This window comes from Sturnus vulgaris, chromosome 12 (assembly GCF_052056855.1).
Source record: "Sturnus vulgaris isolate bStuVul1 chromosome 12, bStuVul1.hap1, whole genome shotgun sequence".
Lineage (NCBI taxonomy): Eukaryota > Metazoa > Chordata > Aves > Passeriformes > Sturnidae > Sturnus > Sturnus vulgaris.
Window position 1 is genome coordinate 7,060,001 of NC_142254.1, and position 22,500 is coordinate 7,082,500.

Here is a 22,500-nt window from a genome sequence, read left to right on the forward strand (position 1 = left end):
TGTGCAAAAAGTTAGTCTCATATATTAACATGCACATAAAAAACCAGACACAAACTGCCATTAAAAAGTCAGTACTACCTTAATTAGTAAATAAATTGATATTTTTAGCATTAGTACCAAGGCTGGAAAATCAGTCTCTTGAAATAAAGTATTTGGGTGAGGGTGATCTGGGAAAATTTGCATTGACAATGCCTGTCAATAAAGAAGACCTTTGATCCATAAAGCTGAGAAATCCAGCAAGTCTTAACACATTGTATTATTATAATAAATAATACTATTATAAACTTAAATGTACACATAAACAGAAGAGTACAGAAATATATCCCAAAAATTGCCTTCAATCTCCTTTTCTTTTACTGTTCTGGAGCTTTTCTGACACAAGTTTTACACAGACTCAAGCACTGCCTACTGCTGAACTTGATGTAGTAAATAAAGCTGCAAGGTTTCACACGGGATTGCCACATTATTGAAAGCACACTAGAACAGAGTTAGGAAAGCACAAATCAGTGTTGCAGGGCTGTGACTCCTCCATAAACAGAAGCCAAACTGTGTCAGTTTTCAAATAAGAGAAAAGACTTGCTAAAAGCTTCAAGATGTTGGGAAGAATGTGCCCTGCAATGCCAACTTACTGCAATAAACCTAGCTCAGTAACTAGACTGTGGGCTTCTTTGTGTCTCATACTCTGAATGCAGTAAAAAGACCTCTGTGCCTCCTGCTACAGGGGAGGGAGTCTGAAGAGGACTGAAAACTGACAGCTCAAAAATAATAAAGCAACAAGTAGAGGCAGACATGGGGATTCTCAGGAAGGACTGATATGAAAGGGCCGGAGCTGTTAAACTTATTAGCATAGGTAAATCTGTTAAAAATGAAACTTTCAGCAGATAATTTGATTTCAACCCAAAACAGGGCCAAAACTGGCATTGCAATGTGAAAGCGTTTACCTTAGGAAAGTCAAAACACTGTCCTTAAATTCTGTCATTTATGTTTTAGTATGCTCTATTACAATATAGCCTAATCTGAAAAAAATCAGATGTAAATCAGAGGCATTTCAACTCCATCAAAACATTTGCATATTTCCCCCTGCAAACTTCAGAAGATATATTTTATGTAGGAAATCGTGTCAATCAAATTAAAAAGTTTTCAAGACAAAACATATCCTTAAGAGCTTGTTTTTATGAGACTGTGGGTGGTGATGTGTCCCCACAAAAGGAAAGAGCGATTTTGAGGAATACCAAGCAGTGCCAGGGGCTGGATGGTTCAGGTGAAGGGTGGGCATGGGGAGCAGCTCTGCAGGAGCCTGGCCCATCCAATGCCCTCAGCCTGCACCTGAGCTCCCAAAAGGACTCCCTCACTTCCAGTTCCTGTGCTTCAGGGTTTGGCTCAGCTGGGAAATCTCCTCTGACCCTTCTTGTCAGGTCAGTGTCCCATCCCTCCCCCTGGGACTCTGCTCCCCTCACCTCCAGCCTCATGCTCTGCAAACACTCACCCAGTGCTGCTCCTGGGACACTTTTGGCCATTTATGACCAAGATTAGAACAATTCTTCTCCTGCTTTGCTAGTGGAGAGGAACAATCTCCAGCTGTGAGAATTTCCAACACCTTATATTGTCCACTCTGATGTGTAAATTGTGGTCTCCCTGGCCCACCCCCACATCCCTCTCCCCTTCTTCTGTCTGTACCCTTCAAGAAAAATGACAGATTTTAGTTGAAAATCTGAAAGCTGTTTTAGGTTTTTTCCTATATTTTTTAGAAATGCAAAAACTGTCTAAAAATATTTTTAGGGTAAATTTGTGGGGGGAATAAAAAGGAAAAGAGAGAAGACAGCTTGTGTAACAAATGTGTGTCCCGTTAGCAACCAACAGCAGTTTAAAGAAATTATTAGCTCTTACATTTTTCCATCGGTACTTTCTCTTTCAAAATTTCTTCACTATGTACATCAGGTATATAAAAAAACCAGACCCTTCCAACCGTTCATGAACTTATGCAAAGGATATGGGTGAAAAAAAAATATATTCCATGAAAAAATACAAATATTAGAATGTGTATTTCATATACGTTTGTTTCTAAGGCATATTTTATTAGGCATATTAAATAAATATTTTATTTATTTTATTTTATTTCCATTTTTTCTAAATACCAAACCAATTAGTCCCTACTCCAAGGAGAGACTTGATCACAGTTTTTGTTTTAAGATCATGTTTGAGTTCTAATATTTAAGCCAGCCCAAGTCTGGAAGCAATAGAGCACTTGTGGAAAATGTCTATACATTTTATTTACCTAAAGCCACAGCACAGTTTTCCTTTTTCCATCATTATTAGTATAAAAAGATTAGTACAAACAAAACAAAACAAAAAAAAAAAAGAAAGAAAGAAAGAAATTTCACTCCTACTTTCTTATTTCTTTAGATCTTAACCTGACATTAATGAGCAAATACACACTAGGATGATGATCACACTGTAGGATAAAATGGCTCATATACTGTGTTGATAAGTTAAGATGAAAGAAATCCAGAACAAAGACACAACAGTATTGCAGAGATATGTTTAGATTCCAAAATATTTGTATCAGTCAAAGATAGAAACACCCAAGACAAAAAAAAACCCAACTGATAAATAGAAACATCCTCTTTTTCCCCACTTGACTGTATAATAAAGATCCTGTTTATTTTAAAGTGTTGCTCCATCACTTTGCCTGGCTGCCACATACAATACACAGATGCAGTATATACATATTTTCCATCTGATCTCTGATGCTTTGCTCCCACTGAATATCAGTGCCAACCCTACACAAGCATTTGAGGATAGGATTTACATTACAGGAGACAAAGACATGCTCAAATGGGAACAGTGCTGGCATTGAAATCCTGACCCTGGTGATCTAAGACTGCAGTTAAGATCCTTATGAGTAACATCTCTGACGCAATTCTTCCCAAATCTCAGAACAAAGCACTGCAATTTGCACTGGGCTGGACTATAGTAGAGAAGTTTATAAGAACCATGGCTGCAAAATCCAGAAATGTTACCTGAAAGGCACTTCACGTGATCCCAACCTCCATATAACCACCCCTACTTTAATTACAAGTGTGATGGCACATTTCTTCATTTATATTCTGCTAGGTGTTACTCTCCTTTCAAAAGCAGTCATATACCAACAGCTTCTCCTCTTATTTTTTTTCTTCCAGCTGAAGTTTTTTTTTTTTCCTCTTCCCAGACCAATTGGCTTATTTACCTAAGACATCATGGCACTTTATTCCATCACGACATGGCACTGTTCCCTCAAAGTGAGGTCAGTCATTAGATGTATCATTCTGAAACATGGGTATGAATGCCCAGAAGAGATGAACCATAAGCATCACAGATGGACAAGAAGGGATTAGACATAAATTGGTATCAGGATTGATAACAATTCACAAGTACATCAGGCATGATGACACATTGCCTTGATCGACAAGAACTACTATTCCCAAATTGTACTTCCACAAGCACCTGCAATTCCCTCACCAATCCAGATTCATAATAAACATTTTAAGACTGGTATTTTTGCTAATGGCACCAACCTAATGCCAAGCACAAGTCAATAGGAAAACCACTTGCAAGGAATGGAAAAGCTGAAGGAAATGCAGAAGGCACAGTGGATGAGTGCTGCAGCAGTCTACCATGTACACTTAAGAGAAAAAAGGAGGTTGTAATCCAAAAGAGAGTTTTACAACAATAAAACATGATGTGCTCTATTTAAGGAATGAATGCAGAACTTCACCAAACAGCTCATAATAATAAATGCTATGTGATCAGGTATTTTATATATATGTATAATCTTGTGTTTAACAACATTTTAATTGCAGCTAGAAACTGCAACTGTTTAAAAGTGCTGCCCAACAGTCGAGGAGGAGTCAGGCACTGTATGTAAATGCACATTCAAGGAAAAATTAAAACACATGGATCCTTTTTGTGTCAATGGCTGGAACAAGTTATCTACCTAAGACAGTAAATAAAGGTGAAATATATCAACCCCACCAACTCTCTTTCTCCAGTTAAGCCTCTTTCATCAAAACCAACTGCCTAATGATATTATTTTGGGATTTTACAGCTACTTGTTTTGGTGGTGGGCAAAGGACACAAGTGGTTACTCTTCATCATTCATAAAAAAATTTGAATTGAGAATAATTTCAGAGTTGCCTCTTAGAGTTTCTTCTGCTAAAGATAGGTACACATGATACTGCACTGAAATAGCCAAGCTAGATCTAAATTAGGAAAAATTAGTGCAGGTAGAACACAAGGTTAACACAGCTTTATTCCCTTCACTACACAAGATAAACCAGGTACTTCTGCCTCATATATTCTGAAAATGCCTGAAAAACTTCCTGTAAAACTAAGCTGAGTAATTTTTGCTCTGAAGGATGGAAACTGAAATTATTTTACAAAAAAAAGAAAAAAAAAGCCAAAGTCTTCTGGAGATGCACATCTCTGCCATCCCATTCTAAAGGCAGAGCTGGCTCCAGCATGGCAGTTGAGTCATACAGACCTAAGAACAACCTTCTGAACCAGGTTCTGAACATTCCAGCTTTTTCCTGTTAACTTGAATTCCCTAACTAATCTTAGATGGGCGAATTGTTTTTTAAACATTGTTTTTTAAAAGCTATGTGATTCTTGCCCTGCCTCTAATTGCTTTATATTAAATATTCACTAGAAATACACGAAGAATTTGCATACACTTCATAGCAACTGTTCTTTTTGTTCTAAAGACAAAATTAATATTTGCTTGGCTAATTTTTACTTTTTTTTCAAAAAGAGAAATTGCAACCTGACTTGGACACAGTGGCTACAATCTTTCTCATGAATCTCCTATTGCACAACACTTCTGACTGTGCTTCTCCCCCAGTAGGATCTGACTTGGACAGTCAAGCTCTCCAGGAAAAGGGCTGGATATGAAGGGTTCAACAGGAATATCAGCTGGAGCTACAAAACAAACCATCAAATAGTAAAGCAGAAGAGACATAAAATTCTTCTTGGAAGGACCTTCTCTCCCTTGTCTCCTATACAGACAATTTGAGAAAAGAAAGGTGAAGAATGGCAGCTTTCAAGAACAACCCATCCAGGATAGATGATAAAATCTGCATGTTACCCTGAGGAAACAGGGTACAAAGTTCAGTCCTGTGTTTGTATTTCTAAAGAGCGTAAAATATCAAATATCCCTCTTGAAGAATAATTCTCTCTCTAGTCTCTTACACATTGCTGTGTAACTATACAATAAATATTATCCAGCTCACATGCTTCTGTTTACTTAGTATACATTACATTTGATGCTATCTGGCAGCATAAGTTTTAGTTCTGTCATTTTAAAATATTAATAGTTGTCAATCAAAATAGAAAGTGCATAATAAAAATGTTCTAGAAACAAATAACCCTATATTTCTACACCATCAGCTTGGAGCTAAGCATTGCTAAAAATGAGATTAATTATATGTTTGCAGAAGCCCAATACAATCAGACAGTCCTCTAAACAACATCCTCCTAGAAATGAACACAGACTAGATACATAATCGTATATATAGGGTGTATATATTAGCCAATACATGCAGCACTAAATTAATAGCATTATCTTCATTTGGCCCAGTCTTCAAAACCCTTACAATCTGCCCAGTGACAGTTTTAGGTGGAGGATGAGAGAAAATGGCATGGTCAATACCGAAGTAATTTATGGAGATTTTCTGCAAATATTTAGAAGCCTGGAAGCACCAAGGAGATACACACAGGACAGGTCCCTGAAGTTATGACCAACATATCACAGTAAACTGTTTAAATTTAGATAGAGGGTCAGAAAATATAATTTGAATTATGTCTGTCAAACTTTAGTGGGAACTTCACTGCTTGGGACATTTAAACCTGCTCTAGACAAAGTATCAGCAAGTACCCTGTAGGGAACAATCCTGTAATGTCAAGAGGATGGACTAGATGTACAACAGGACTTTTGCTGCTCCATTTTTTATTGCTCTAATCCATCACCCTTGCTGAGGTGAAGTTTTATGTAGACCTTTAAAATTATGACCATTTGAAAATTATGTCTGTGTCTGTATAATATATACACACATATGGCTGTAAGGTCTGGCTTTTAAAAACTCCAAGTAGAAAAACATATTTTGCTCCTAATTTGCCCATACTATAGCTGTAACTATGCCATAATCTGGCAAATAAAGATAGAAATCTCCTGTTATGGTTGTGGGAACACACAATTTACGGGCATGATCCTGACATGTGAATTTCCAACTTAGGCATGCAGGAATTTAAATATGTGTGCTGTGAAAAGATAGTAGTATTGGTCTGTGATAAGGTTATGCCACAAAACCAAGATCAGACTCTGAGCTTTGCCCCAAAATAGAAAATCAGAAATCCTGCAAGTTAGACAAACTGATACTGAAGCTTACAAAAGAAGCTGTGGAGAAGTCCCACAAGGAGCTCTAGACAAGATTCTTTTTAGCAAGGATTCTCAAGGAAAAACTGAAATATTTTGTTGGGCTTCCTTCTGCCCAAGCCACTGTGGTCCTTCTGATATTTCCTTGCACTCTACTTTTGCAGAGAAGCTGTAACTCCCCATCACTCTTCTAAAAGCCTGAAGGCCACCGAGGGTTTTGTACTGAAGAAATATTTAATATTAAAGAACAAAGGCTGCAGACAACCTTCTGTTCCCAGGCACAGGGTGGCAAAACCCTCTATGGAGAAGCAAGGTGTGTTATAGGAGAGGTTAAAGGCTTCACTTTGCCCACATATGTTTATTGTAATTTCTGTTTTTCTGGAGTGGAAATCCTCTTACTGACTAAGGCACTAGGCAATCACCTCTGTATGAGAGCCATCATCTCCATACTTCAGAAGAGAAGAAAAACAGAAAGAGGATATGGAGGAGGAAAAGGCATTTCCCTTTTAATCTTGTAGACTGCAATAGCCATAATTGGCTTTTCTATATAGTTCAGCTCTAGTTTGTCACAATATTACAGTGAGAAACAGCAGCCTGCACTCATTTTTATACACAAATCTTAATGACTTCAATTGCTGCTAAGGATTCAGAATGGTGGCAGGATATGGCCATTCACCATAAAGGCCCTAAAGCCTTCATAATTACTGAGTATACAGAATATTTATTATAGAGACTGCACTAGGCTCTTTTGTGGGCTGCCCTGGGCCTGTTCTCTGAGCCACATCAAGCAAGAAGTTTAAATGAAACTGCTCCCAAGTTTCTGAAATGGTTTAATAAAACATATACTGACTGTAATATTCAGTTTATAGTAGAAAACTATTGCCCCTTGGTTTGAAAAATGACCTCTAGTTGGCAATTTTACTCTCAGCTTCATAGATTATAGTCCGCTGTTGGTCATTTTCTCAATCCACAGGGCAATACTTTTCCATAACAAGCTCAAACTGCAATCAGTATTTGTAGGCTGTTACACAAGTTGAGTATAATATGTCTCAACACATTCTATTATATGACTAAACAAAAGAAATAACAACCTGGTGACACAGACATATGGAGAAAAACAGAGCTTTTCTTCTAATACTGAGATAGCAGAAAAACATATTTCTTTGTATTGTGCTAATTTGTATTAAATTTCATGTCTTCAATACACAATAATCTCTAATTTGGTTTTTTCGTTAATAATGTTTCGGTTTGTGCTGTGTTATGTCTTTTCTTATTTTAATGTAAAATGACAAATACTAAATTATATTAGTATCAGATTTTAGAAATGACAAATAGTGACAGATAACCTAGCATTGTAAAATCACGTGAAAAATGTATTCACATAGATATGTAAAAGATCGTTTGCTTTTGGGCTCACAAAGCACACATTCATAATCTTATGGGTTTGATATTAGGAAGTTCCAATACAGTGCAGTAGACAAGAGGCAGGTGATTGTTTCAGCACCCAGCTCTAGCACTTAAATACAACTGAAATACCACATTTTGGAAAAGCAGCTCCCATATTAGATAACCAAAGAGGTTAATTGTGTTTTGGTGTCTTTTCCACGCTCTGCCAGTGACCACTGTTTAGAAAATTCCCCCACCTTCCCAAAGGACAGACACCCAGAGCTGCAGGGCTGATGGAACTTACCTGGCTGGAGCGTGGGGAGATTCAATTCTTTAATCAACGGGTGACCAATGCTCTTGTAGACCCTTTGCTGCAAATACAAAATATTCATCATTACAAGCCCAATATTCATTCCAATCTGTAAAAAAACCTCTGTGGTTAAAATGTAATACCCAGCCACACTCAAAGGGAACAACTTCCTAAGCTGAGACCAGAGCACTCAGGCAAAGAAGACATTTTGCCAAAGAAATTATGAGTTTCCTATCCATTAAAAAAATTCTCCAGATTACTGGAGATCTGTGCTGGGACAGAAGGGAGAATCTTGGCTAGGATAAGACCCATATGACAGAAAGGCTCATTGTAGATCTCTGTGGGTGGCTTTTGAATCTGTAGGAATCTATATCACTGCATTTTGGGATATTAAAGGGACAGATGATTTTTTTTTTTTCCCACTATGTTCCTATATTGTTGCTCAGTCAAAGCTTCACCAGCATTCTCTAGCTGGAATTTAAGTTGTCTGGAATCATTTAAACGTAGAGAAACTGCATGCAAAATCTTTAATATGTTTGAGCTAAGAATGTATTTGAATGATTACCAGAAGATGATGGCTCTTTATCTTACAAGTCTTCAAGGAATTTAGATGTTTAACTCATTAATAGTGTTTGCTGCATTAGATTTTATGTTTTTATGATTTTAGAAGACAGGTTTTCTAATACAGAAAGAAAAACAGGCTTTTTTTCTTTCCCCAACATTTTTCATTTTAGGGTAATAAAAGTGACACATATGTGCCATAATGTAATGGATTAATTAAGGAATATAATGTTTATCCTAGGTCCTGAGTTGTACATCTTCATAACTCACTCATAAAAATTAATGTATTATACCATGCTCCAGAATGATATATCTATTTTTACCATACCTGTTGAGAATAAATTGTTCTAAATTGGATTATCTTGATATCCAGTGAAAAATGTAAAAATTACATTGTTGTTTTAAGAATTTACGTTGCTGTGTATAAGAAAGCATAATCTTCTCACTGTGCTTTTGAACTGTCATGTTACTTCCACTGTTACAAAATCATAATTGCTGCTGCCACACCTAAAATCAAATGCAGTGCATATTGTATTTCTTCATACACTGCATTTCCTATCTTAATCACAAAACCATATACAGTATGGTTTTGGCCAATTCTTTCATTACTGGCTGCTTATGTATATAAGTAACACAATTATGCATGCAAGGACTCATAAAATCCTCATTTCTAAAATCAACAGATGAAAAATCCCTAAATAATAATGTACAGATGTTTCATATTCAAATGAGCTGTTGGCATGTAATGCTGCCAATCATGCCAATGCATGCAATAAAATTGGTGAATTTCAAGGTACTCGGCATTTACAACATATTTTTAATTTTTTTTCATCAAAAGACCATTTTAGGAAGATGAAAATGACAACTGTTCAATAAATACATAATGATATATTTCTGATGTTCTCTTGAAATTTCCATGAGTGGTCAGCTACCCTATATTTTTCCATAACCAATTCCTATTCCTTTTGCCTCAAGAAAGTTGATTTTTTTAGTCCTTAAACTGCACTGCCTCACTAAAAGTAAATTATCTGCACGTTATCTGCAGAGTAATCCTCTTCTTGAATACAAGGCAGAACATCAGAGTTTCTAATCCTTCACAGATAGAGTAATTCGTATCCACTGTACGTTTTACTGTAAAGACAGAGTAATACAATATGTTTGATAAATCATGTATGTGTCTGTGTACAAAGAGAAAGGTTTATCTCCTCTCCTACAAGATGCATCCGTATTAAAGCACACACACACACTCCCCATGCTGGCACTGCAACAATCTTTAGAAGTTCTATAATAGAGACATCTAAGTTTAAAAAATGAAGCAGCTCACAGGTCAAACAAGTTCCTGATGAGAAGTGCTTAACCAGAAGTATTATTCCACTGATTGTAAGTTTTCATCCATACATCAAACCCTAGAGTCTATTGATTAAATAAAACTGATCCTTTTTTTATATAATTTCAAAGCAAAAGAGAATTAAATCATCCCCATTGTTTTCCCTTTGTTTGGAGCTATCACAGTTTGCACACTGGCCATGCATCCTGCTTATAATTACAGCATCCTTAAGGAGAGCTTATTCTACAATGACTGATCACAGGTTTCTTGCCTTTTCCTCTAAATCTTCTGCTCCTGGTCATAATCAATGGCCCTTGATGGCCCAATAGTCTGATCCAATATGGCAAGCAGTATGATCCAAGATCTGCTTAGAATCAATGAATTCATTTGCTTCGGGAAATTTTGGATCAGGATGACTTTAAGTATATGTAAATACAAGAATTTACAGCAATTATGCTGGCACATCTTTCCTTTCTCATACCTCTTTTCCACTGCATAATTAGCTGCGTCATGCCTTAATTTTGCTTGCAATCCTACATAAAGGAATCCAGGCCAGACAGCCCTTGCAAAGCCTTACCAAAGTCAAGGTCTGCTGGCTGAGGGAACAGAGGCACTCTTTCAGCAAAACACATCAAAACACTGTGAATCTTTATATTGCTGAGCCCCACATGGCTTTGGCTGGGCTCTGAAGATACCATCAAATGCCAACATAGCATGAACCTGTAACAGACTGCTTTAAAGGACACCAACAGGTACATACAAAAATCTTCTTGGAGTTGAGTTTGCCTTTCTTTTTCCCTTGTGCAAAAATGTGCAAGTTTGGTTCCTAATTCCCTTGGGCTCCTGTGGCTCCAAGTCAGCCTCCACCCTGGTTCCAGTGTACCTGTGCAGTACAAACATGCTCTGACACTCAGCTCACAACATAACACAGCCAAGAATCCCTGCCTGGAGGATGTGGTTTCCATTCTGGAGGATAATCACTGCTAAGCTGAAAGGGAGCATCCCAGTTCACTTCTGTGTCTCACCCCACAGATACAGATGAAAGGACACGCACTAATCTCAATTCTGCTACTGTATATACACATTGTTTAGTAAATTGTATAAAGTATTCTGAATAGTTTGCTAAAGATCAGGAACTCTAACATACTTTGATTCTTCATTCAATTAGCATGGCAGACTAGGGTACACGTATAACTATCAATAAAATATATTCTTAAAAAATTATTCTCTGTTACTTATTTCACTGCAATGGAGTTACAAAACTGCAGAATTATGAGTAAATATGGACATCTGTACCAGTTTAGAATGCTGCAGGTTGGGGACATCTTTCAGCCCTTTAGTCTTTTTCCACTGGAAATCAGTTCAGCGCCAGCAGAGCAGAGATGAGAACCTTGTTTCTGCTAAGTGGCACTAATTTCTGCCCATAGTGACATTCAGAAGAGGATGAATCGAGTCACAGGGGTAAGAAAACTGTATGCTTATGATGTGGCTGTCACCAGTGAAGATGAGTTTGTAACACCCTCCAAGCATCAAAACGACACACAAAAGATACATTAAAAAAATAAACCCAACAGATAGTCTTGCAAAATATATCAATGCAGTTCTTCAAACTGAAAAAGCAGAAGTCAGAAGATCAAGAACTCGCTGTTAGGATTTTCCTATTAGATAAAGAACATAAGGATTCTCCTGAAGTCTTTGATTGATATATGATCTTTTCTTTCTTTTCAGGCAGAACAGCTGTCCAGTGAACTAGAAGAAATAGCCCCGAAGACAGCTTTGTGTCTGATATGACTTTGAGAGGGAAAATTATTCCAATGATAAATGCTTTACATGGAACATCTAATAAAATAAAATAAAAATGTCATCCATAAAAAAATTTTTCTTTCTATTTGAGTAAGCAATCCCTATTATCTATGGGGCAGGGGTGTTGCTGAGTCTGAGACCAAAGAGAAAAGGTATTTCCCTCAAAATTGCATTTGGAATGAACTTAACCAAAAAGAGACAATAGGTACTTTCAAGAGAAGGGCACCTGGGAAAATGCAGAGGGAAGATGAGAATTTTCTGAATATTGTCAGAATGCAGTGACCTGGGACATGCTGTAAATTCATTCTTCTCAGTAAGGAAATCTTTAAGGTGAAATGTGGGTGCTTTTCTGGCTGATATCTGTCACAGTGACTGTATGCAGAAAGAGCTTGACTATGCTCAAAAAATCCCAAAGCAATAACAACCAAACCTCCTCAGCAGAAGAAGGTGCATATTTGTGTAAATTTATTCAACCTAATGGAATTATGTAAATTACACAAATGGAGAACTACTGCCACTGTGAGAATTGATTGAAGTTATGTCCAGATTAGAGGAGAGATGGCTTTGGATGAAGCCTTTCTGGAGCTTGCTCTAGAGCTGTGTTTTTGCAGCATGGTGAGAGGATAAGAAAAGAGCCTTAGAGAATGAACAGCCACAATGATCAGATGAAATTTGTACATCTTTGTCATTTTCAAACATGTCTCATTGTGACAATTCAGTGAATGGATGAGCACTGATGGATGCTGTCATACACAGACAGCAAAAGGAAGAGTAACCACAATTGTATTTTCATTTTGGAAAAACCAAATCCATGGCCAGCAGTGCATCCATGGTTCAGCCAGCTCCCTCCAGAGCCCCAATGAATCTGCCTCTTAGACTCTGTGCTCCAGTAATTGGCCAAGTCTAAACAAAGGCCTGTCCACATCTGCTACAGGACAGAACAGCTTGTGGCTTAGAAACACCTCACAGAAGAGCATGATAAACCTTCCACCCATCCTCTGTCTTTCAACACGATGGAGTTGTCCTCAGCAACTCTTTTCCAACTTTTACTCTTCTCCACACCAAGCCCTTCTATCTCTGCCAAAGCCTTCCTATGTAGGCCCCTGTGAGTGCATTTATTCCAGAGCTAATTACAATTAATTGAGTATTTTAGCCTGAGAAACTGGAGATAGGTACATGTTCTCAGGTACCTTCGCACAGCTAGAAATAATTTCTCTCCCTTCCCTTGCACAACTTGAATGCACAGCTTCCTCCCCTACCCCAAACATTCTCCTTTACTCCTGTCTCTGGAGCCTTCCTTCTCCCTCCACACCAGGTGCCATTAATGCTGTTCCTCTGTGTTCCCAGTAGCTGTTGACATCTTCCTCCTCCTCCTCCACACCTCACCTGCCCCCTCCCCTCCCATTACTGACTGCCATTCCCTGCTCTCATGCAGATTTTACATCCACACTTTACAGAAATCCTGCTCCATGGGATTCCAACAACAGAAGAATGGAAGATAAGAGCATAAAGTCACCCTCAATGTGGTGTCCAACTAAATCTGATAGACACTGTCCTCTCTGACCCATAAGCAGGAAAGGGCTGAGCATTTAGACAACAGCAGTTCAGAAAACAACTCTATATGGTCCATAACCAGCCAGCACCACCTAACAAAAAACATTTGCCTAAGTCTTTGCTTTTGAGGCAATCAAATAGCATTTTGAAAAAATAAAATAACTTCCACACATGCATGTTATATATATATTTATATGTTTCTCCTCATTCTCCCTCACTTTTAGTTTGCAGTGACAATCAGCAATTATTTTACAGAGAAAGACTCTAACAAGCTTACGGGATGCCTTTAGTAATAAGATAATTATTTGCAACTCTATAAAGAATTACAATTTTTAATTTAAAAAGAAATCAAATAAAAAAAGCTTTCATCTTCCCTACCATGTGAAGAAAACATTCTCTGCCTACAACTCAAATTATCATTCTCTCCTTTGTGCAAAATGAATTGACCCAGAAAACTAAAAGGGTAAGAACCCATATTTGCTGGGCTTATTCAGCAGCCAAAAGTTCATGAAAAACACTGTTGTGTATCACATAGCAACCACTTGATGCCTATTGTTAAAATACAGTAGTTATTCAAAAAGTAAAATCTTGCATTCTCAAATAAGAAGGCAGGCTGCAATGTGTGTTTACTGTTTTGGGGAAATAGTCATCTTGCCATTTTCTCTTTTTCCATAGTCTTGGCATATTTGGTCAGCTATGCAATGTGCAGTTACCCACAGGAAAGAAAAGGATCACAAGAATTTTCCTCTAATGTTGAGCTCACAGGACAATGTCCATTCAAAGCAACACTTGGGATCTCTATTAAGAACATTAAGATGTGCTCTATTTTTATCCAGCCACACTTGCAGTAAAAATGCAATGTTCCAGGGAAAGGGCATGAGGGGAAAAGAGAGAGAAGCTTCTGCTTTCTGACTGTTAGAGTTGCACACTTTCACCTGTTCTTAAAGCAAGCTGCTCCTGGAAATTCCTGTACATGTGCACAGGTGTCCACACTGCTTCTACACATTTGCACCTTCTCCCAGAGCTGCTACCTGGCACTACAGCTGGGTATAAATTTCACAAACATCTCCCTCTTTACCTTTTCTCCAGTTCTTTTGTGGTAGAATATGCCTTAAAAAGTGAAATAAAAGTAAAATTCATACAGAAGGAAAGTCAGATGTAGAGTCAAGAAAAAGATTAACAGTTTCTGATAAATGGAGCTTGTATTACTGTAAACTATTTGAAAAGCAGTGGCAGATCACTTGAGCTACTCTGACTTTGCCAGATTTCCACGAGAGCTGAGAGTCAGCCCTCAGTTTGTCACAACTGCATCAGACTGTCTGTTTAAATTATCAAAGCAACAGCAAAAGGGTTCTGCTGAAACAACTGCTGGAGAAGATGAAGGCAAGAATAAGAAAGATATAAACTCCCATCTAGGTTTTGTTATGTGCTGTTACAGAAACAGTACAACTTAGAACTTCAAAATAATGACACTTTTAATACCAGAAGGGAATTTCAGACTTGCTTAGCATAACTTTGAGATATTTCATCAAGCCTGTGTGCAAACAGGTGTGCCACATTTTTGCTAGTGGTAAAGATGCTTGTTGAGATTATCTTCTTATCTAGGAGCGTGTTTAAACTCCTTTTGAGCAGTTAAAATAAGACAGTGGCAGAAAGTAGATTAAAAGGGGGGAAATGTCTGAACACAGAATTTTTGCCAAGAATCTTACTTTGAGCCCAGCTGTATCCAGGTATGTGTGTGCTGTTTCCATCATCTCTGAAAAGCAAAATGAAGAGCAGGCAGCAAAGCCCACATGAATGCATGAAGCTGCAGAGGAAATAGTGTGAGAATGAATTAGGTACCCAGGAGCAATGATGGGCTTTAGGATTTGAGAGAAGGATCTGGCTGTTACCAACACAAGATGAAAAGCAAGGGTGGATGAAGCTGCAGCTCACCTGCTGCAAGTGTTTCTGCTAGCTGAAAAATAAACTTCTTTATTGGAGGTCAGAGCAGATGCAAAAATCAACTTAACATCTCAGCTGGCTTACAAAACAGAAGTATACATACAATTATTTCAATCAAAGGCAGATCAGGGTTACTTCTAGGCAATTATTGTCTGTACACAGGAATTGGTTTGGTCACTGTGATCTGGCCAAGACTGGATGTGGTAATTAAACACAGTTGTGGAAGAGCTGTGGTTACAATACTTCTCTCATGTAATTTATCAGTAACACATAGCATAACTTTATGAAACAAAAACCAAGCTATTACAGCCAATGCACAGCCAAAAATTAAGAAATCTCTCCCCCAAAACAATGAAAGGTATAAACTGAAGAAAAATGCAGAACTTGTCAAGCACAACTCAAATTCTCCTCTGAAAATGTATGCTTCTCTCAGAAGCAGATTCCCAGCACAGGGACTGGTAATTTATGATCCACCAAAATACTCTGTTGAACAAAAAAGTAATACCTACACCGTGCCTATGCAAATCACTAAGAATAAGTGACTCCAAGGACCAGTAAGAACAAAACCCAAAACTCCTATCAAACATTATCTGAGGTTTGAAAAAGTCAAGACAAAGTGTAATTTTTTTTAAATGGGGATAAATTGGGATTTCTGTAACAATTGACTCATTTTGCCTGCTTTTATCTAAGGATCTCAAAGAGCACTCCAAGTGTTAATTAAATTACAAAGCATTTTTGAGACAGGTAAATGGTATTATGCCCACTGGGGAACAGAGAGAACATTTATGTTTCATTACTAAAGTCACACAGTAATCCAGTGGCTAGTAATATAACCCAAGAACTGCCAGTTGCCACTTCTACTCATTGACTTGATGGCTTCACAAGAGATAAAATTAGCTTAAAAGCCAAAAATACTTTTCCTCTTGTGCTTTTCTATCTTTCAGGACTAGCGCAAGATTCTTTAATTTTATTTTATTCTTCTTCTTCTGGTTACTGGGAGGCCTTTCTTTCAGAGTCACACAAAAGAAGCCACTTCCTAACCTACCCAAGTGTGTTAAGGATCACAGTACAGCAGCACAGGCAGGAGCTCAAAGAAGGGCAGTGAACTGTGATGGGGCTCTTTACCAGCCTGTGCAGCTGCAGCAGGGTCCTCTTCTCCCTCCTCCAACCAGCCCTGCTCCCAGACATGACACATCAGGGCCTCTGTCCCATCAGAATAAAGATGGACAGATGTGCAGATGAAATAATCCCTGGCTGGCTGATTCACTGACTTCCAATCCTACTTTACCAAAGAAAGAGACATAAAACTACCCTGAGGAACCTGGTGCCTCCAGCACTTCATACAAGAATCTCTCACTGAACGGAGCAATTTCAAAAAACAACCAACCAGACCCTGGAAATGCTTTAGACCATGGAGAAGTCTATTCTGCAGCCTACTACGTCTATTTTGAGTTGCATGTGGAGAAATGAGGGAGAAACATTTCGCTGACCATTCTATTCACAGCTCAAAAAAGAAAGCCACCATTTCTCATTTCAGCTTGGCCCTGACTGGTAGAACTGCAGCATGCAGGAGCAATAAAGCAGTAAGGTATAATGCAATCTGCACAATGCACAGTCCAACCTAAGGCATCTCTAATTCAAGACTGGTACAGTTAGAACTTCAAATAATTATATCTCCATTAGTAAAGTAATTTTGAGGAGTTAAAGGCTTTTCTATTTTGTACATAACTACTTATTACTAAAAACAGGGAAGCATCTTTTGGAACTTTCTTTAAGCCTTTTAACTACAATGCTAGACCAAGATTTCAGGCTTTATTTTCCCCTTCATTTCTTGTTATGTCATGAAGAATCAGCTATGTGGAAGAGATGAGAATGTCTTTGATTTAAATGACCAAGACTTAAGATTGTCTTTACCGTGGCAGAAAATAAAGCTGCTGCATATATTTCCAGTGGCAGTATTATTGTTACATGGTATGACAATCATAATCTTTTTTTCTTTTCCTAAAAATATGTCTAAAGAACCACACGGTTTATAAACTGCATTCAAAATATTTTTCTTCGTTTACATTGATTGCATATTTCAAATCATGTTACAGCTGTATCGCTTAGCCTAAATCAAATAAGGAATCCACATAAATGCATACACACACTTTGCTTGTTTTTAGACATTCCTTGTATTGACAAGATTAAAATATTTTTCTCATTCATTATTTATTGTGATATGATGAAACAGTAAGAGTATGTATTTAACAAACAGCACAAAGTAGAGTTAAAATGTGGACACGCTGTTTCATTTCAATTTTGCTGCGACAGTGTTAAGTATGTGACTCCCTGACTGCAATAATGACATCTTGGGGTGATGAAGATTTAAGATGCTTTGCAAGGATGCAGTGTTATCCCAACTCTTCAGCCATGCTGATGAGGAGCATTATTAAACAGATGAACCCAAGACTGAAAGGTCCTGTTGCAGAGGACTGGGGAATCAGTGCTGGATGCAAGAGCAGCACCAAACCCCTCCATGCCTCCATCAGTGCCTAACTGGAATGATGGAAGGCAGTCTATCACACACCACTCCAACACTCCTACAAGCACCAACGTTTTTTACTACCAAAATATGTGCTCTCTGGACCATTTCTCTGCCTCTTGGGTGAACTGGCAGTACCTGACAGCTGGAGCCAGGGGTCAAGCAATGCTCTGCCTGGGTTAAGCTCAGGTGTGGGGCAGATACGTGTGGCTCTGGCTCTCGAGTGTATTTACCTTGGGTTGAAACTACAGGCACGATCCCAGTTTCCAGCTCACAGTTGGGCACCATTCTGCACATTTCTACTGGCAAAAATAAAGCAAGGAAGTGCCAAAGAACAAGAACCACAGCAAATCAACTGTAACCAAAACTGGTTCTGCTGGGCAGAGGAGCAGAGAGCTTGCCTTCTGCAGAACGTGGCAGTATCTGGGTTAGAATGTAGAAAAAAGACACATTTTAGCCCAAATACTTACTCTTGCATACTACAATCTAAATATACCCTCTATGATAAATACAGCGGAATAATCAGAAGGTACCGAGTGCTTAAAATGCACCCTTAACAAAGCAAAACAATGTAATGCATATCTTTCTTTACGTGTCAAACAATTTGCCTAACAAATCATAATAATGCAGAATGATATAAAATTCACCCATCAAGCCCAAACGCATGCACGAAGATTACCATGGCAAAGAATTGTGAATTTCATTAAATATGTTAAAGGCAAAAAAAAAAAAAAAAAAAAAATTCCGCTTTGAAAAATAGTAATCCTGTCTTTCAACAAAAATATTATAGGAAGCTATGAATTTGGTAGATCTGAATAGGATGTTGGTACATGTTTTACTAAGGTAATATAATGGCACACTATTATTAGATCACATTAATCATTACTGTGCCAAAGGCACTGACAGCACCACTGAAAAGGATTGAAAGGGCTGGTAATGGATATAAATTACCCATTGTGTGATAAAAGGATTTTTACTAAGAAGGTAAGAATAAAACAGCAAATTTCTAATATAACTGTTGTGTAAAAACCAAAATAAAAGTAATCCAGTCAGTAATATCCACAAAATCAGAAAGTAAGCACTTTTGAAACAAGATAAAGTCACAATAAAAACTGTATACAATGTAAAATTAATTTCGTGCTGCATAATATTACTATCAATTTAAATAGTTTACATGATGACCTCTATGGTCAAGAGAAAGGTAAGCTTTGTTAATTAGAATTGAGTATGAGCTTCTGCATGCGTATTTTAAGTTTGTGGGCTTGGAATTTTTTCCCCTTTTTTTTTTTTTTTTTTCCTAACGTGTAATGGCTTCATAACACCCCCCTGAAATTCAAGACATGTTGAGAGTTTTCTGTTTTGTGCATTAACATCACAACAAACAGCACATCCCTCAGACGATTTTATTTGGATTCCAAATGCTATTACAAAACGAACCACGTCTTTGCTGAGCTATTTAACCATTTGATTGAAACCATTTGTATCACTAATTGTCCGGTCCTGTGCTCCTCCTTTACTCTGGCAAGTATTTCCTGATATTAGTGGGGATCAGTGGAGTGAATTGGTCAAACTACATCCTTATTTACAGCATTAGAAAACACACATAGCTTCTCTGAAACTGATGGAATTATTCTAGAATCAAGTCGCTGAAATTCTTTTCAAGTCAATTGTCTAGAATAAAATCCAGTAGCTCACATTCAATTAGTAAGTTTTAAAAATTGTGAGCCATACCCTTAAATGATATAAATTCATAAGTACAGACATCAATCCTGAAAACACTTACGTCTCAACTTTACTCACGTGAGTAATTCCATTAGCATCAGTAATTCAATACCTGCTTATGCATTTGCAGTACTGAAGCTTTAATATGCCTGGATATCCTCTCACATCAGCTATAAATCAGCACAATTCCTCTGAATCACAGAGTTTCTACTAATTCACAAGATATAAAAAGGAATGGACAACCCAGTATAACAATTAAAATAAAGAAATAACATAAGAATTGGATTTGGGAGCAGAAGCTATCAGAAATTTTGATTTAAGGATCAATTAATGCATGTGGAATGTGGAATTAATTATTGGTTATTTCCTAAGAAGCTAGACTTTTATTTCAAACTGAGGGCCAAATAACCCAATTTTGATTTCACACCTATTTCCACACCAATCTGATTTCTCAGATTTTACAGGAGCTTTTCTTCTACTGCACTGGAATAGCTCAGAGGAAAATCACAATATACAATGTAGTACACCCCTCCACCCACTGATTTTCATGGGTGTTCTTCTCATGCTAATATACAACAGAGTATAGTTCTTAATAATATGCATGAGATGTTCTATTGAACTTACGGGAGAAAAAAAAAAAAAAACAACCAAAAAATGATAAAATGAATTTAATCAGGAGTGTCATGGGTTTTTTTAAATCAGCAGTCTGATGATAAAGTAATAAATGATGATTCATCCCCAACACAATTATTACATATCAACTGCATAAAGATGAATGCTCATGATTTTACCAAGCAGAATTTTTTCTTGAAAAAAATCTATTTGTAGCTCACTAAAACCTGAAAGAACTACAATAAAAAGTTTTGCAAGACATAGACGTAATATTTGTGAAGACATAAAAAATATGTGAGAACAGATTTAAAAATCTAGTTTAGTTACTTCGTTTTACACTATTTTTTTAAATATGGGAAAGCAAAACTAGACTCAGATCCATAAGAGAAAGAAAACATTATGAGAACAATAATTATTCTTACCAGTTATTAAGCCAACGAATCTGTTCCCTGGATGAGGAAATTCTTAAAAGACACTGGATAGGTACTGAAGGTCACAACTGGAAAAATAAAACCAGTGAGAAATTTAATATGTCAAAATTCAGTGTTTGAATCGGGCATTTACATTAAAATACTACAATGCCACCTCAGACAATCTACAGGACAGCAGAGAGCATTAAGAATTACAATATTAATGGGATTAACACCTTTTATTTTTTAGTTTTCATAATGTACATGTTTGGTGGTCATTTCATATTTGGAACTGAAAACTTCTTTCAGTTCTGGATTGTTTTGAGAGGGAAAACCTCCTCTCAAAATAATGATGAGGAACAGAATGAAATTCTTCTGATCCTTCCCCCTAGACAGTACAGCAAAAGAGGACAAAACAGGATAAAACAAAAGTTGCATAGCATACTCCAGAAACCCAGTTATTCTCTTTGACATTGATATTCTAATGCTTCAAACTGAGTAAAAAGAGAACAGCTACTAATTGTATTTTTACTTTTTTTAAATTCCATTTTATAACAGAAATAAGTCCTTTGTAGATGATCTCATCTAATAAACCCTACTTAAAAGAGATAAGAGCCAGCAGTAAAAGCCAAGCAGAATACTTCCAAGATATTTGTCAGTAGTGAATTTAGGGCCATTACATTAGTAAGCAAAATAGAAACAAAAACAAAGGGCGTTCTTAGAGCAAAATAAAGTTCACTCCACTGAAGCTATAATCTGAAGAATTTATGACTGAGAATTCTAACTATGTTTATTCCTATGAATGTCTAACAAATAAAATGAAAGGTCACTTCCAAATAATACACTTTGTACATCTACATCAACCAAACTCTTTCATACAGCAGGCTCTGAAACCCCAGTTCAAGCACCACAGCCTCAGGGTTACCAGCCCTGATTGCCCAGAGTAGCACTGGCTGCTCTGGGAGCTGCAGTGCCAGGCTGTGGTAGCCAGCATGGACAAAACTGCAGCCTTCATTTCTGGGGGAAATAATCAGGAGCTTGGCCATGGGACTGCATTTGGTTTAAATTGGTCAGCACCGACAGGACCACACTGCTGCTCAATGCAATTTGTTGGCTTGAAGGGTAAACAACAATTTTGAGGGCTCTTCTTGATGGTGAAAACAGTATGAAATAATTCTGAAAACAGAAGTTCACTACTAAGCAGCACAGCCCTCCCTTAGTGCAATGCTGATACCCCACTTCTCTCGTATCCTCTAAGATCTCAGCAGTCTGCACATGGCCAGGATTGCATCCAGGGCAAAGTGCAGTCCCACTGTGTCCACACCATCCCCTCCTTCCCCTTTGGCTCCCCACCACGCCAGCCACAGGCTGCTCACTGCCACTGTGATGGTTCACCATAAGGCTTCCCAAATCCAGCTGCTTCCCTCCTTGCTGGCTGACTGAGCCAGTCTTAGCCACGTCTTTCAAAACCTTTTCCAAGTGATAATTCTGCCATGCAATTTTCTGACACGGGAGAATTACTCCAATTAAAGCTTCAAGCCCCTTCTTTAAAACTCATATTTCTACAGCAAACCACTAACTATCCTGCAGTAAACACCTGGTTTACCATCCCCATTGTTCCTCATACCTAGGAAGACATTCTTCCCTGCTCTCTCCTCATGCCCAGTTTTATTTTACCTGCCAGTTATCTCTGGGTTTATATTTGAATTATAAGCCCTGAGCAGCAAAGCCTGTCCTCTCATGAAACACTTTCCTACTGAGCTGACTGGGTGGTGAGCAGGTACAAGGCATTACTCCAACCTGGCACCCCACATCAATGGGAAAACCCAGCTAGATGAGAAAAAAAAATTAAGAAAGTCAAGAGAAGTACCTACAATGCTGTTGACTGTAGATAATAAAAAACCTTTTGTAACTGGGTAAAAGAAACTCCTATAATCAGAT

General features: G+C 37.7%; 1 protein-coding gene across 8 annotated transcripts in view; it reads right to left on the bottom strand.

The window, feature by feature from the left end:
- ZNF536 (zinc finger protein 536) overlaps nucleotides 1-22,500 on the bottom strand; it is a 343,980-nt gene that overhangs the window by 269,570 nt on the left and 51,910 nt on the right. For 7 of the 8 annotated variants that reach the window (XM_088171846.1, XM_014882212.2, XM_088171847.1 and 4 more), the window contains 2 exons: nucleotides 20,572-20,648; nucleotides 8,097-8,163 (listed from right to left, as the gene is read on the bottom strand). The gene's annotated coding sequence lies outside the window, so the exon portion shown is untranslated. Of the gene's footprint in view, nucleotides 1-8,096; nucleotides 8,164-20,571; nucleotides 20,649-22,500 lie in introns of those variants that run through there. The other variant, XM_088171850.1, reaches the window with a different exon arrangement.